Raw genomic sequence first — 17,315 nt, forward strand, 5'->3', positions numbered from 1 at the left:
CATAGCTTGAGTCCTTGAATGACCAAGGGTGGCAAATGAATCCTTGCGAGGTAAGGACACTTGGAAACGACCATCTTCATGCCTGATGGTATTTTCTTTGTAGTGTGCTTCAACCCTAACACACTCAGGAGAGACAGGAATAACTGAAGAGACTTCTTCCAGCTTCCAGAAGGTTTCCAACGGATTGGAGACTTCAGCTGTGGAGACAAAATTGGTAACAATTGATTAGATGATTTTTTTGAGTGACACTGATTTAGGTAATTGACAAGAGCCAAAAACAATCCAGCCAAGTTTTGTATTTTGTAGGACTGGAACATCAGGTGACACAATAATTTGATTGCCAGTCATGATTGCGGCATAAATGTCAATACCCAATAGGATATCAATTTTCTTAGATTTATGAAAATTTGGATCTGCAAGACGAATATTGCTTGGAATCTTGTAATAGTTAAGATCAATTGTGACACGAGGAATACATGAGGCAAATTCTCAACAATACATTCTTGTTGCGTTGACCAAGTATGATCAGATATTTTATTAATACTGAGTGAACAACTGTAGATTTGGCTTGCATACTGGACACTCCATTAATCAGATTAGTTACATGATGAGAAGAAGAGCTTCTATCAGCCAACTCTTGAGTGATGAGTGAACAATCACTCCTGTGTCTATTAAAGCATTACATGCAATTAATTCACCATTTGAACTAACAACCAGAACCTCTGCGGTAGGTAATACTTGAACTGATGACTTATTATTAGAAATGATGGATGAAGCAGCATGTGAAACAACTGTTGTTCTGAATTATCAGATTGTGAACTAACTGATTTGATGCTGAAGATGAATGGGCACTAGAAACGGTGCACTCATTCTGAGACTGAATCACATAGAAACAACATTCTCACCTCCTGAATTGCTAGTAAAGGAATCATGTAGAACATGTCAAATCAAATCAAATCAAATCAAAATTTATTTCCATAAAAACACTTTACAAAAAAAATTAACTAATAATTTACGGAAAAATAGCACCCGCAAAGAAAAATCTGAGCGCGGAGTGCGAGTTGTGCTTATTTTTTACAATGATGAAAAATACAATACCATAATTTTTTGAGTATATTAATTATAAAAACAGAACCAGAAGTGACAATGGCATATCACAATGATACTTCTTGTAGCATAAACCTGAGTCACAATGATATAACTTCTACATTAAAAACAACATATATATATAACAATAGTGAAGCAGTAGACATTACATAACAATAATCGACCTTGTAGGGGGAATTTATTGTAAAAATGTAGGATATACTCTCCCTTTATTATTTCCCTCATTTATTTTATTTTTATTTCTGATGGTGATCTGCAGAAACCCTAAAACTCTATTTGTTTTTGTATACTGTATTTATTTTCTATCATGAAATAATATTTCCTGTTTTCATAAAATTTTCTAGATTGAAGCAAATGTAAATCAATATGATAACAGCAAATACACTGAAGTTTAGATGATTTATTCTCGTATTTATTTATTTTTTTTTCCCGGATTGAAATTCAGCTCAATTTATAAAAATCAGTTATTCATTTATTTAAATTTTTTATTCTTCAAGATGGCAGCTCACTTTTTAGTTTGAAGCAAATATTGTTGATAGGGTTACTGTTTTAAGGATCAATATAGTATTTGCTTTCAACCAATCATCAAATTCTCTAGTGTGATATTTTTTGCAGCTCATCTCTACTATTCTCATTGGAACTAAACGCATAATTTTATTCATTCTGTATTTGAATTGTTTCTGCATACATCTAAGTCTACCCTTTGCTGGTTTATCGTTATGCCTCGTAGGTTGTATGGTGTATCTCGTATTTCTAGTCTGAAATTACTTTTGTATGCATATTGGATAATATTTTTACTATATAATTCCCTCACAGTAAGTACTCCCAATTCCCGAAAAAGCTCACTACTTGGATAGAGTCTAGGTTTACCCAAAGCTGCCCTTATTATGTGCTTCTGCATTACAAAAATTTTGTTTATATGACAGCCCGCGGCTCCCCCCCACGCCAGAATCCCATACTGTAGAATAGATTGTACACGCTATATAGATTAATTTAGTTATTTTATGTCATTTATCAAATTGATTTTGTAGAATCTGAAAATGAGGTATTTCAATTTTTTGCATTTGTCATCAATATGATATTCCATCTAAGATGAGAATCAATTATAACACCCAGATACCTAGCATGGTCCACCTTATCAATCATTGGGCACTGACAATGATCCAGCGCAGCAGGCAAATGCATGATGCATCATGAATTTGCAATCTTAAATTTGTTGGTTGTGATCCGGCAGTAGGGGAAAAAGCTATGAATGAACTTTTTTATGGTTCAATGTGAGTGTATGGATATCCAACCATGTCTTGACCGTCTTCAACCCTTTCATTGCCAAATCTCTCACCTCCTCCCATGTAGAACCTGAGAAAGTCACAATGGTATCATCAGCAAATGAAATAATTGTTCTATTTTCAGAATTAAGTTTGAGCAAATCATTCATATACACCAGGAACAATATTGGAGATAACACAGTTCCCTGGGGTACCCCATATTCCGACAAATGCACCTGATCAGACTTGCTTCCTATTGATATGATTTGTGTTCTGTCTTTTAGGTAGTGTTTGAACAAATCTAATGCCTTGCCACGAATTCCTATATTTTTCAGTTTGTTCAACAAATTTTTGTGTGGAATTGTGTCGAAAGCCTTTGCCAGGTCCAGCAGCACTGTAAGAGTTTTTTTATTGTTATTAAAGTTATCTGTCACTATGTCTACCAGTGTAATATAGCATCTTGTGTACTCTTGCCGTTTGGAAGCCATACTGATTTTTATGTATATATTGAATTTATCTAGGTATTCTACAATTCTTGTTTTTTTATTTTTTCTCCATTACCTTAGACAGGCTACTAAGTAGGCTAATCGGTCGATAATTACTAGGATCATTTTTAATTCCACCCTTGTGAAGAGGTACGACTCTAGCAATTTTGAACTCCTCTGGGAAGTATCCCTGTTCAAAACACTTATTTATTATGAAGGACAATGGACTAGCAATGAACTGGATATATTTTTCAAACAAAAATTACTTATATTATCAATACCAGGTGAAGAGCTATTTTTTAATGTACATATTGTTTTAATTACCTCACATTCATTTGTTGGAAACCAGAAAAAAGACTTTGGTGAGTTGACAATTGTTTCAGGGAAATGAATATCAATATTGGAGTTTCTTATCTTTTCTGCATGCGACTTGCCAACCTCTGCAAAATAATTATTCAAGACACTAGGTTCAATGTTTACATCAGTGTTTTCTTTTCTTTGTCCAACAGCTCATCTATACAATTCCAGAGTTTCTTGCTGTTTGTTTTATTTTGTGTTATCTTGTTTTTAAAATAGTTCTGCTTAGCCTGCTTTATAAGATTTCTCAATACGTTTCTATATCTAGTGTATTGCAATTTCAAGTCAAGATTATTAGGTTGTTTTGTCAGTTTTTTATACATTCCATCTCTAGTTCTTATACAGTTTACTAAGTTTGCAGTAATCCAGTTTTTTAAAGGTTTTTGTCTGTGGTTCAATTTATTTTTGTTTTTGAATTATTGATATGATTATTTAATTTGTTGATGAAATTAGGTGTCAAGTTTTGCAGGTTATTACAATCAATATATCCTGCCAAGATTCAGTTTGCAGATTTGTAATTAGTTTTGAGTAGTCTATTTTTTCAGTATACTCTCTACAGTTTGTGGGGGCTATATGTATGTGATCTGAGATACCCAGAAAAAGACCAGTCGCACAATGATCAGTGATGCTAGTCTTGAAAATTACACCTGCAACATCCTTGTAATTTGACGTTTCGTCTTTATGGAATATGTGATCAAGAGTTGCCACTGATTGATTTTGTACTCTTGTCGGTTTATTTATATACGATTTTAGACCATTCATATGTAACAAGCTACAGTACTCATTCACAGAATTTGTGTTTTGATCGAGGTTAATATTTATGTCACCGGCTAGTATTATGTTTTTTTTTTTTTTTGAGTTCTTCTAGACATGAGCCAAGATCCTCAACAAACGATTCAACCGATAATGATGGAGGTCTATATATAGCTATCAGTGTGATATTTTCTTTCATCTGTGGTACACTATTTCAAGAATGATTGAATTTGCAGAAGCAATATCATTGCTTAAAATCTCAGCATTTAGATTATCCTTAATAAACACACAAACTCCATCACATTTATTAAATTTGGCAGGTGAATTTATAACTGAATATCCGTTCAAATTGAAAAAAAAACTCGTGCTCATTTGAAGCCCATGCTTCAATGTTGTTCAATTTCAGTGACAGACGAAAATCCAACACATCATCATATTCTATTGTGTCGTAGCAGCCATCCTCAATCAATCCTCCGAAATCATTAAACAAAACCATTATTTTTTAGTTTCCAATTTTTAATCCAATTCCTTCTATATTTGAGTGATTATTTTTTATCATGCAAGTGAGAAATGTATCTATTGAGTCAATGTTACTTATGTGTCTTAAGGAGATGATTTAATATCTGATTTTAAAGGAAAAATGTATGAAGATGAAAGATTATGAATTAAAACCCTTTTTTCCTGAATGAAACGGGAATATGAAATATTAGCTGATCTGTTTTATTTAAAAAGAGAATTAACGCTAGAGAAAATATGTGAAAATGTATGGAAAACGTTCAACTGGTTTATAAGAGAAAAGTTTTTATGGAAACCTTCAATGTTGAAAATAAAAGATAATTAAGAAAAAAACCAAAAAAAAAAACAATAATAAACTTATTAACGGTCACATCAGGTGCGGCCGTGCTATCTCCGCAGTATTGTAACCGTAAAAATTCCTTATCAATATGAGTTGCATATATATACATTTCCAAATTCCTATGAAAAACTTAGAGTGTTTAATTAGAGAATCCAGATAAAAATATTGAATTCTTATAATGAAAATGATAGAAACTTTTCAGTCAGATAACTTGAACAAATTGAGACCAACCTAATACAAATAAAAAATAATAAGAAATTTCAGTATTCATTAGAGAACCTGGATAGATTAATATTTTTATAACAAAATAATAAGGATAACATGAGAAAATATATAATAACATTCGAATTCCGGAAGAAACGCTGAAAGAAAAGACAACGCATAAGAGAGCGATAAAACATTGCATTATTACTTTATCTCATTTTCATTATCATTCGACTGTCATTCAGTATTTCGACTTTGCCAAGTCCATCCTAAAAGCAAACTGTTATTTAATCTATATCACAATCTTTGCGATATTCCAACAACTCCACCTGAAACCCCCCTTTATCAATATCAGGAAGACAATATAAAAATTGTCAAAAATAATTCTCTGTATTCAGAGCAGTTACTACCGTAGGCCTACCAGTTGATAAGAAATAAAAGTGTTTTACCTGACAGTTACCAAAAGTTTCAAAGTAGAAAAATACTCTTTTCATATTTTGTGAAAGATAATTAATCATTTCTTACACGTTATGCTCTCGAACATTCTTATCCTTCCCCAGAACATTACACATCATATTCGAACGTTAAACTAATATTATTCTGTTTCTTATATTTTAACTATCCTAACATTTAAAGAGAAAAGTTCAATCGATTTTTTGTATTTTCTTTTTCTTTCTATGATAAGTTACAGTCTTTTACTCACTCCTTGCCTCTAAAATCGCCAAGTCCTCGTTATCTCTCAAAACTCTGATCTCGGTGCCATCTTCGCTTTTTAGTCAACAGTTGCCTTCTCCTTTGCTGTTAGGGATAAGTTGAGGTAGATTGAATTTTCATTTTCACCCTCTACGTTTAGGCCGATGTTACGCGTCGAAAAGTGCTTCTTGCACGCCTGTTGTCAGTAAAGCGTCCGCATCTCCACGCCGCACAAACGCACATGTATTGTAGAAGTGGATTGATTTTTTCTCCTCGGAAGCTGGTGACAAGCACGATTGCGTTAGGGTCCAACGTAACGTTAAGCGCCCTTCCGATATCAATAACATGATCAGTAACGTTCTCGTTTTCAAAGTCCGGAACACCAAAAATTTCTACAGAATACTTTCTACCGTACTGCTCAAGTTCGTCTTGGTTTAGCTCGGTTTCACGCAGTCTGGCTTTGAGATTTGATTTTCTAGAGTTAAGTTCGCTATTTGTTTCTGTTGCTCACTTAACTGTTGCTTGGTGGATTCCATGTGTGATGTCGCTTATCACATTTTTTTGGCATCTCTTTGAAGAGCAGTTGTGATTGTCAGTGTAAGGATTAAGGCAATTGAAACACAACCCTTTCCTTTTGATTGCATCATAACGTTGATTGATGGGAATCTTTGAAAAATTGACACATTTGAAAATCCCATGAGATTGATCATTGCAAAATTGACAGGATACTGATGGCTGAAAATTATTCAGAGTATTATTTTGAGCAAAAGGACGAGTATTTTGCCTAACATTGGGTGCATTTGAAGTAGCTTGAGTAAAAACCTTTTGATTAGTTGGTGGATTTGAGGGGCTATGAGATGAAATAGCATCCATTACCTTACATTGATTTTCAAGAAATTCCCACAGTTTATCCATAGTAGGGATTTCATTTATTTCAATGCGTTTTTCCATTTGTGCAAGATATTAGAGTCAAGTTGAGAAGTGATTTTTTGCATGTAAAGTAAATCTTTAATTTGAACATCCATTTGAGCGCTTCTAAAGCATTAATGTGACATTTACAGTGATCAATGAAAGCTCTAAGAGATTTGGAACAATTTTTCTTGAGTGCTGGGGGTGATTCAATACCTTGAATGTGGGTACTTGCAATTGATCTGGGGTTATTGTACCTCTTTGTAAGCAGATTCCATGCAAGCTCAAAGTTTCCATTCCCTGGAGGAATATTCTGAATGTGTGCAAGGGCTTCACCACTGAGAGCTTTGCGCAAATAATACAGCTTTGTAGCTGGAGCCAAAGTTTGGTTTTCAATAACCATATTGAGAAGGTATCACAGAATTCAAGCCATGAATCAAAGGAACCTGAAAATTCTGGTAACGGTACCATGGTAATTGTAGACCTTGATAAATAGGCATAGTGGGTTGCAAAGGCAGAGAATTGACATTATTAGCAGTCACTGAAGCAGATGGCGATTGATTTGTGTTGATTACACTATTATGATCTACAGACCCCAGTGATTTGGGAACTGGAGAGGAGTTTGGTGACTGATGTTCCATTGCCGGTGCTTGAAATGTAGCAACTTGCTGCTGTGAATCATAATTTTTCAAAATTGTATTTACATTAGCAATTAACATTAAAAATTTTTCTGTGACAATTTGATGTTCATTGTCATCAATGTCATCTGAATCAAATTCCAGGCTTATCTCTTCATAACGCTGCTCAAAGTTGAGCAATTTAGTTTTGACTGCTAGTAGTTTTTGAAAATCATTTTCATCATTGATTTTAAAATTGAAATATTCAGTATAAAGTCAAGATAGATTTTTAATGATGCCACTTCTCACAGTGAGAAGGCTGTTTCGTTTGCCTTTAGGAGGCATATTGAAAATTGGAACGATACCTCAATTGAAAATGTTCGACCTCCTCTTACACTGGATGGCTACTGGTGTTGTATCCGATTGTTGGGAACAATGACATAAGTGCTTGGTTGAATGTATCAGTATGAGCAACTCCATACAAATATTACCTTGAACATACAGAAATAAACACTATGAATAAAGTATAAGACAATAATCATTACACAATTGATGTAAAATAATGAATAAGAATAAATGTATTTTCTAAGCATATGTCAATATGAAATATCCGGACCGGAGACGGCCAAACTTATAATGATAAATATGCGCCTGATATCTATCAAAATAACTTTTCTGGTAGCAAAATTAATAGAGGACCAGGTAGCTGAGTCCTGAATACAACTCGTCCTACCAAAACAATAGGTAATGCGAATAATTGCAAAATCAAGTAGTGAATAATTGTTATTTTATTGTTGAATTAATTGTGATGTAAGTTTCAAAATAAATAAGTTGAATGTGATGCCAATTGTAAAGACTTTCAAATTGTAAAGAAACAAATTGTAAAGAAACAAATTGTAAAGAAACAAGATTCAAAAAATAAAATGATTTTGTATTCAAAATTTTGAATATTATTCAATGTCCTGAAATGACAAACACTTTGATTGCCTTTGTAGGCACAGCTCATAAGTAAGATAAATCTATATAAGTAAATGAACAATAGCAGTATGAATGATAATGAATGAATGAAAATAGATAAATGAATGAATAAGAATGGATGGTATTACAAATTTATGATGAATATACAATTACTCAACCTGAGTATCTTGAGGATGTCGAAAGCTGTCGAAGATTGTAGGCATTTGTAAGAAATGCTCCGGCAATGGAAATCATCATCACCATACCGGCCAGAGAGTGGGAAGGTATATGTAACCCCAAAGTGGAATGCTAAATTGCACAGTCGACCAAGTGAGTGGGAGGGTATATGGAACCCCAAAGTGGATGCAATTTCGACTGTCAATAGAGACTACAGACCTTTATCGGTAGATTCGATCGTAGGTAGAATTGTAGAACAGATTCGGTAGCAGATTGATTCGAGAGATGTAGAGAGATTGATTGAGTTTCCCAAAATCCAAACTGTGGACAGAGGAAAAGAAAATACCCTACGGTAAGAAAATATGTTGACTGTAGCAACAGCGCTCTGAACTACACAGAGTTCAGAGTACAAAGAGTTTGAAAACAAGAATATGAAATAAAGATTTGTAGAAACATCAAGCAATCTTGATGATCTTGGATTTTTGCAGAAATGCAAATAATTGAATGCTCTTGAAACGTAATGTCTGAACAAAGACAAAATCGGAATAGCAACTTGACAAGTAGATCACTGAGAATTCAATGGAATCAAAATGCTAAATTGACATTTTTTAAAAAAGATTGAAATAGATGAACAATGTAAAATTGGAAAGAGCTTTAAACTAAATTCTAAAAATTGAGTTCAGACAAGCGTGTTCAAATGGAAAGTGAGGTTACACTTACCAGAAGTTTGAGATTCAAACACAATCCGTGAAGACATACAAGTTGTTTGATTGAATTAGGCCAATATTTATCGCAAATATGCCAATGAAACATGAAAGTATTGAATATTCAGCTGGAATAAATTCAAATTCGAAAATTGAATACAAGAGTTGGCCAATTTTTACATTTTGGAAACGAGTTGAAACAAAGAAGCAGCACACCAGCGCCACGGCAAGCCGAGTGGAGCAAAACCTACCTACAACGATTTCCGCAAGTGAGAAATGCAAGAATAAAGATACAAAACACAAATATTATTCAAAAGCAAGTGAAAAGGGACAAATTTGAAATTAATCAAATAATACTAGACAACAAATTGAAATTATTACAAAGATACAAATATTGAAAACAATGCAGACTAAATCTGCCAAACGTTGGCTATACTGGCAACGCGCTAAGTTCAAAAATCAAGGATGATGCAAATTGAGTTTTAACACACTGAGAAAGTTGCCAACAAAATTCTCCTTAATTACAAGTCCATGCAGGCTATGCTTTCTAAGCGAAAATTTTGACAGCTTTTTTGCTCTACATTGTTTGAGAACAGCAAATTTTTAAAGATAATCAACAACTTTTTTATAGAAGAATCTGTGAAAACTTTGGTGTATAATATGCAGCTTTATACCCATTGCTTTTTGAAAACTTAAACCAAGCTACTCCACAATTGAAAGAAGTCTGTCTTTTCATCAATACTAAAGAAGATACAGAGAAAACCCTAGAAGACTATTATGAGAAGACTGTATAGAGAAATCTCTAAAACTGTGAGACGAATAAAATGTTTAGGAAAATGTGTAACCTTTAATTTTCCATAGGATAGTCAGTATTTGATTGAATTCCAGTATTTGATTAATATTGGTGTTGTTATACTTTTGCCAGATTTTTTAAAATGTAGAAATATAATCAATAATTGTTAATTATTAACAAAATTTTCAATCTAATTATGCAAGTGTATTATTCATTGAAAAGTAAATTCACTTGATGAGTACAATAAATTGATTGTTCCAAAGAAGAATGAACAATTGATATTACATGAGATATACTGGTATCAGCTATAAAAGGCAGAGAATCGGCAACGTTGTTCTTCTATATTACTCTACTGCCAATATAACGTGACCTCACTATAGACGCGTTTCTTCTATGTTATATGTTCATGATTATAACATAATTTGAGCTACTCTTCCGGTGTAATTTAATCAAGCTTCTGTAAGATTTTGTAGCCAAGCTTGAAGTTTCCTTCAAAAGACAACTTCAAAAAAGTGGCACTGATACAGCCTGTTTGAGAGTGATTTATAACATATTGAAAATTAAGAGCTACAATGTATTTTGCAAGCACCACTGTATATAGAGTGCACTACTAGTAATTATAACATAATACTTAGTAGACCTACCTTATGGGAGTCAATCATGTTCACTACTTAATGATGTTTTAATATCATTGTTTTCTTTATGTTACAGAAGTCACCACAGAGGGTCATGTGTGGACCCTCAATGGTTTTTAATTTATTTGGGATTAAAAGTTAAAAGACCGTTGTGCAACCCGGTGATAATCTTGTATTAAAGGAAGTTCTTATGTAGCAAGCACAAGTTATGAAGTTAGTAAAGGCTATTATTAATTACATCAGATGACTTTTGTTGCTGCAAGAGTGTCGACCATGTTCATCTACTGAAGCTGCAATGACATCCACTATCTCATAGAATGTTCTATGAGCAGTACTTTGAGAAAAATTATATCTGTCATCAGCAGCTAAGAATGTCTCTGGTTTGCTCAACATCCAAACTGTAAACAGTATTTTCTCCTCAAGAGGTATTTTTATATTTGCAGGCTGGTTAATTCTCCTTCCTATAACTTCTAAGAGCACCTAAAAATGTTGATGTTAATCTTTGTAAAATAGGAATTAATAAAAAAAACAAACAATCTACCAATTTTCGATTTGAAATACACCATGTTTGGTTTTTCGTATGGCCTATATCTTACAGTACCTCTATTATACGCTCATATGGCCCGCCGCAAAGTAAACCCACGCTAATCCATGAAAAGCAACCCACGCCGTGAGATGTTTTGTAAACCATTGCTATAGAACTATTCATAATCAATCAGCTGACAGTGGATTATTCATTGCATGTATTACACAGATGTCTGGAGAAGCTTAGCAATGGTTTACAAAACATCCCACGGCGTGGGTTGCTTTTCATGGATTAGTGTGGGTCTACGTTGTGGCGGGCCTATAGTTGGGTCTAGTCAACTATGACCATCCTATAACTGAAGACGTGATCGATCTATCCAGGAATGCCTGGTCATTGGAAATAAATGATAATAATTTAAAATAGTCTACAGCACTGATTTCATTATAAAAAATGATATAGTCATTTCGAATAAGATAACAAACCAGTTACTTGATATGAGTAACAACTTAAGAGAAATGGTGCAACAACAGAAACTAGTCTCTCAAAACGTTTTTATAAAAATTTGGTTTAGAAAATGTAATGTTGGCTCTATTTCTAAACTCATTTTGGTTCTTTTAAAATGTCAAAAGTAAATCAGTTTTTCTTTTATTTTTATACAATTTAAAAGCCAATATATTTTTAGGGAAAATTGTATTATTTTCATTCAATAAGACTAGTGCAGTGGTCTCTTTGATGACGCCAAAAAATATAGTCCTATAATATATATAATGATTATCAAACAAGAATCCAAAATCTTCACCGCGACCCACTTGGTCTGTTTTCAGTAGGTGACCTGAATAGAATAATGCTACATTAACCATGTTTACAATATTTCAGTGGAAAGATTCTGATGATAATAGTGTGGAATCTTTTATCTGCATGGTTTGCTAAGACATTCTAAAATGGCTTTTAAACTCACTCATGTTATAATTTCAAAATAACCCAAGTTGTGAGGTCTTGAAACCCTTAAAGGATTTCCCAATTCCTCCACAACAGCCGCAGCAACTGGCCCTACAATGTTGGTGCATCATAATTATTATTATTGTTATTCTGTTCCTTATCCAATTCTCCTAGAATAAACTCCTTTATTATAGCATGAGCCATGTTTTTTTGCAAAACAACTTACTTTTAGTGTCACCCAGTGTGTGTGTGTGTGTGTGTTTTATTCAAATATTCGCTCCATCCAAATATTCAAAAGTACGCGCCAAACAGCATCGACCGGTCGATGTATGGTTGTCATTCCCTTCGACCATTAATATAATTATATTATATAATACCATTATATTAATGGTCGAAGGTCGTTCCATGGGATCACTAGTCTGCCCCGGGTCAGCCGCCATTTTGTTCGGCTCTGGGTCACTCGAGTCACTGACTCAAAAGTATCCCTGAAGATAACCATTGGCACAATGCCACAATCTGCTGTGGAAAACAATGTAAACAAACTATACAGAAAAGTTTTCTATACGATGATGACGTCACGATTTGGCGATATGGCAGTAGATGTTGGCTTTATCGACTTTCAGTATGAATATACCATTGATATAGAGAATAAGATTAAGAAGAGCGAAGTCCGCTATGATGCCACTGCGCTAGTGTAGCTACCAGAAATTTCGGGCAAGAAGTCGGGTATTTGTATTCGCTGTGTAGAAAAAGAGCCTTTTTCAAATGATAATATTTCTTTATTGAAGCAATAAAAAATATTCAAAGTATGGTAGTTCCATGCAGTGCTTATGGATGTATGAATCTGCATGCACCAGATAAAAATATTTCTTTTCATACATAAGTATTTTTATATTTTCATCGGTCATGTTTCATGCAGGCTAAGCCTAGTGCCAAATGATCGTTTCAAGGAATATTGTGCTTAGGTTGATTCATTATCATTATTTGCCAAGTAATAAAATATAAGTTTCGGTAATATTATAATAAATATTTTATTCCACAGATCCAATATAGGTATCCATATTCCATTCCATTAATTGTCTTATATGTAATATTTTGTGAACTATGAAAATATTGTATGCTAAATTTGTATTACCTATAAAAAATATTATTTGCTAAAATTGTCTATAAATTCTTCATCATTGCTATTGTTTTATTTTTCCGTTCTTATAATATGTAGTTATTTATTATCTTATATTAAATATAGGAGTATAGAGTATAGTTAGGTACCTATACTTAAGTTGCAAAACGAATGAGAAACAGTTTCACGGAATATTGTGATAATGGTTAATTTATTATCATTTGCCATCTAATAGAATATACGGTAATATTAACGATCTATAATTTTTGTTTTATTTTCTCCGTTCTTATAATATGTAGTTATTTATTATCTTATATTAAATATAGGAGTATAGAGTATAGTTAGGTACCTATACTTAAGTTGCAAAACGAATGAGAAACAGTTTCACGAAATATTGTGATAATGGTTAACTTATTATTATTTGCCATATAATAAAATATACGGTAATATTAGCAATCTATAATTTTTGTTTTATTTTCTCTGTTCTTATAATATGTAGTTATTTATTATCTATATTAAATATAGGAGTATAGAGTATAGTAGTACCTACACTTAGTTGCAAAACGAATGGAAACAGTTTCACGAAATATTGTGATAACAGTTAATTTATTATTATTTGCCATCTAATAAAATATACGGTAATATTAGCATTCTATAATAGATGTTCTATTTTCCATATCCTAAATACATGGTAATAGGAAAATATTGTAAAAATGAGATTCATTTGCTAATAGAATGGATCAAAATCTGTAGTGAGGTAGGTTCACTAAATTAGATGTTTGGTCGAGTTAAAAATAATGTTCAATGAACAAATCATGTATCATATGGTAATGGAAATGACGAAAAGTTGAAAAAAAATTATATTGAAATCCATCAAGTATGTCGAAAGATAATATAATGCAATGAAAGTCGATGTTTTCCCATATAAGTCTGTCTGGGCGCCTGACTTCTTGCCCGATATTCAATGGCGACGAGAAATGAAGGAGGCATCATGCTTCCAAACGCTTGAAGGTATAGCTTAGTCATCTAACTATATATATCAATGGAATATACTAATGGGGCGTGTCTATTCTATAACTGGTCTAAGGTAGTGTATATAGAGACACATAGAAAAGCGTAGCGTAGAGTAGAGTAGCGTACAGTAGCGTAACGTATTATATACGAAAAAACACAGAAAGCGTAGTGTAGCGTAAAGGCGGCAAAATTCAATTTCAGATTCAATCCAATTCACAATATTTACAAATTATAAGCAATAAGATAACAAGATCACACAGCTCAACAAGATGAAAATAATAAGTTAACAATTATTGAGTAGGCTAATAATTAATTATTGAACAATAATTTTTGACAGAAACTTGGAATATATTACTATCTATTATCAGGACTAATCCATGAATTAGGATTAATGAATAATACTTGCCGAGAGTTCAATACTTTGGGTCTGCAAGCAATAATGAATACCTATGAATTTATAATTCTATGGATAGATGGAAAATATAAATAGAAGGAAGATCAATTATTATACAAAAATAAAATGAATGAGTAGATTGGCTACATTAGAAATTTCACAGATGAGACTTATCTTTAAATAGTTTCAAATATATAAGTAGATGTTACTATAAGTTTAGTGTTTGTTAATTCTTCAAATGATAAAATTTGATATTTTATTCAGATTTTCAATGTTCTCATTCATTTCAAATTACCTTTATAAAAGAAATAATGTTGAGCTCTTTCAATGATTTCCAATAACTCTCTATGTCTTCATTATTTCTTCAACTGTAGTGTGTTAGAAAAATTCTATGCTGAGAAAGTTATACTTATACTGAAAAAAAGATTATACCTCACAATATTAGTGCTACCTCAAGTGATGAATGATAATATGAAGTGATGAGTGATGAATTATAGCTATTATAACTCAATAACTTATGAGTGAAAATTATACTTGTCCCGGGCTGACAATTAATTTTTGTATAGTAGCGCTCATCAATTTCCGTAAGTATCCTCCGTAAGTGTGTGTTTCCGTAAGTGTGTATGTACAGCACACGTCCAACATCAACAGCTTCGCCCCAGACCATAGTCATATAATATGATGCTCTAAAAGAAAGCAAATTAGCACACCCTAAGGTAGTGCATGGGAACACTACCTCTTAGCCAGCCCTCTCAACAAGAAAACTACCCTGCTCAACCCACCGCAAATAGACTCTATATGGCAACTCCAGGACAGGTTCATGTCCAGGATCAAGCCAAGCAGCTTTGTATCACCGGAGCAGACTCGTATTCCTCTCCATTCCTAAGGCTGGATACAATAGTTTGTGTTTCCTGCTCATTGAGGAGGAACAGGTTTGAAGAGAACCAATTTGTTGCAAACACCCTGGTCTCAAGCATAGCCATCCTCAGCTCGTCAGCACTGTAGCCCATGTCTTAGAATGTCGTGTCATTAGCATAGCAGGCTGTCGTTCTGGTATCCACACATGCAATGTCATTCACTACGATCAGAAAAATCAGAGGGCCCAAGACAGAGCCCTGGGGCACCCCACAGTCATGACAGTCTCTAATCTGTGAAAGAATACCATTGGCATCACCGCCTGTCTGCGACCATCCAGATAGGCATGGATTAGCCTGATCCACCACACCATAGTGCTTGAGCTTCTTGAGAAGAATTTGGTGATCAAGCGTATAAAATGGCTTGCTAAGATCATACAGAGTGAGCCAAGCAAGTCTATGCATCTCATAGCACTTGTAAACTCTAAAGTGCGTACAGATTTACGCGCCGCGAACATGAGCAATTCACTTTTAATCAGCTGATGCCAAGCTTTTCTATATCTGTATCTTAACGTTTCTGTAAAATTACAGATATAGTGAATTGCTCATGTTCGCGCGCGTATATCTGTATGCACCTCAAGGACCGAAAAATCAATAGTATCAATGGTTGATTTTCTGAAACCAAACTGAGTGGCCGCAAACAGGCCGCACTGGTCAAAATAATCATGGAGTTGATCATCCATAATAAACTTGTATCAGCTGCTGTCTATAGAAGGTATTGACAAGACAGAGGATCGGCAACGTCGTTCTGCTATCTTTCTTTACTATCTTGATAATGTGCACCTCACAATAGTTGACGAAATTCTCATCTGGAGCATCATGTGACGACGCTGCGTATTGCATGGAATTTCTCGTGAGAGTCAGTCCACATCCAAAGTTGTATCAATGCCTACTAAAGATCTACATGGCCAGAACATACAGCCGATCAGCTGTTCAAAAGCGTACACTTCAACCCGTGTTTACATTGAAATCCCTATGTCGAGTGGAATTTTTCATTAATAAACACTAATAATTCAACTGATAACTACTTTTTCGAAAAAAGGGTTCTTATTTTATTTCACCAATACAATTTTTGTCCTTCATCATGAATTTCAAGGGTAGTAATCATTGAGTTCTCTTAATATTCTTAGTTATTGGTTAACCAATTTGTAGGTTAGCCTTGTTTTAAATTAGCTTTTTCAAATACAAACATGTATTTCAATTATTGTCAAAAAATATAGTGTAAAGTTGAGTTGCTTGAGCTTTGAATTAGGTCTACCTATTGTTTTTTTTTCAATTTTGATTACAGTATTGCTCAATTTCTACGAGAGGAATTACAATCACAGCTTTTGTAGTATGCTAATATTCATAGCTTTATTAGATTTAAGGAATTTTTAGATAAAACATAATTATTTTGAAGGTAAATAAGTAGGCTATCACTCATTTTATTATATAAGTCACTATTGGAATAAGAATTCTTCTCAAATCATAACAAGAATGGCTTGAAATAGAAAACTTTTGCAGTGTTGGTTATCTTTAGTATTAAAACAGAACATACAGTACAGTATTTCTAACAATATTATTATAAACGAAAATATGTGATCAATGATTATACTGCTAGCTTACTCAGTAAAGGATTTTAATATTCAGCCTGATCCAGTAACTTACCTATCATTTTTATCAATCTGTTCCTACTCTTAACAGAGTTTCACACAATTTGAAATTTGATGATTCCCCGATCCAAGACCGTGAGGAATACATCTTACTCATCGGAAGTAAGTACCGGTAAGTAGTGTTCTTTATGGTTATGACTGATCGATACAGAGTAAATAATAATTTGTTGTAGAGTGAGATATCAGAGTTCTTGTACTTATATCATATGTAAGACCATGTCGTATCATGAAAATCTATGTATAT

The sequence above is a fragment of the Nilaparvata lugens genome, chromosome 9 (assembly GCF_014356525.2).
Source record: "Nilaparvata lugens isolate BPH chromosome 9, ASM1435652v1, whole genome shotgun sequence".
In the NCBI taxonomy this organism is placed as follows: Eukaryota; Metazoa; Arthropoda; class Insecta; order Hemiptera; family Delphacidae; genus Nilaparvata; species Nilaparvata lugens.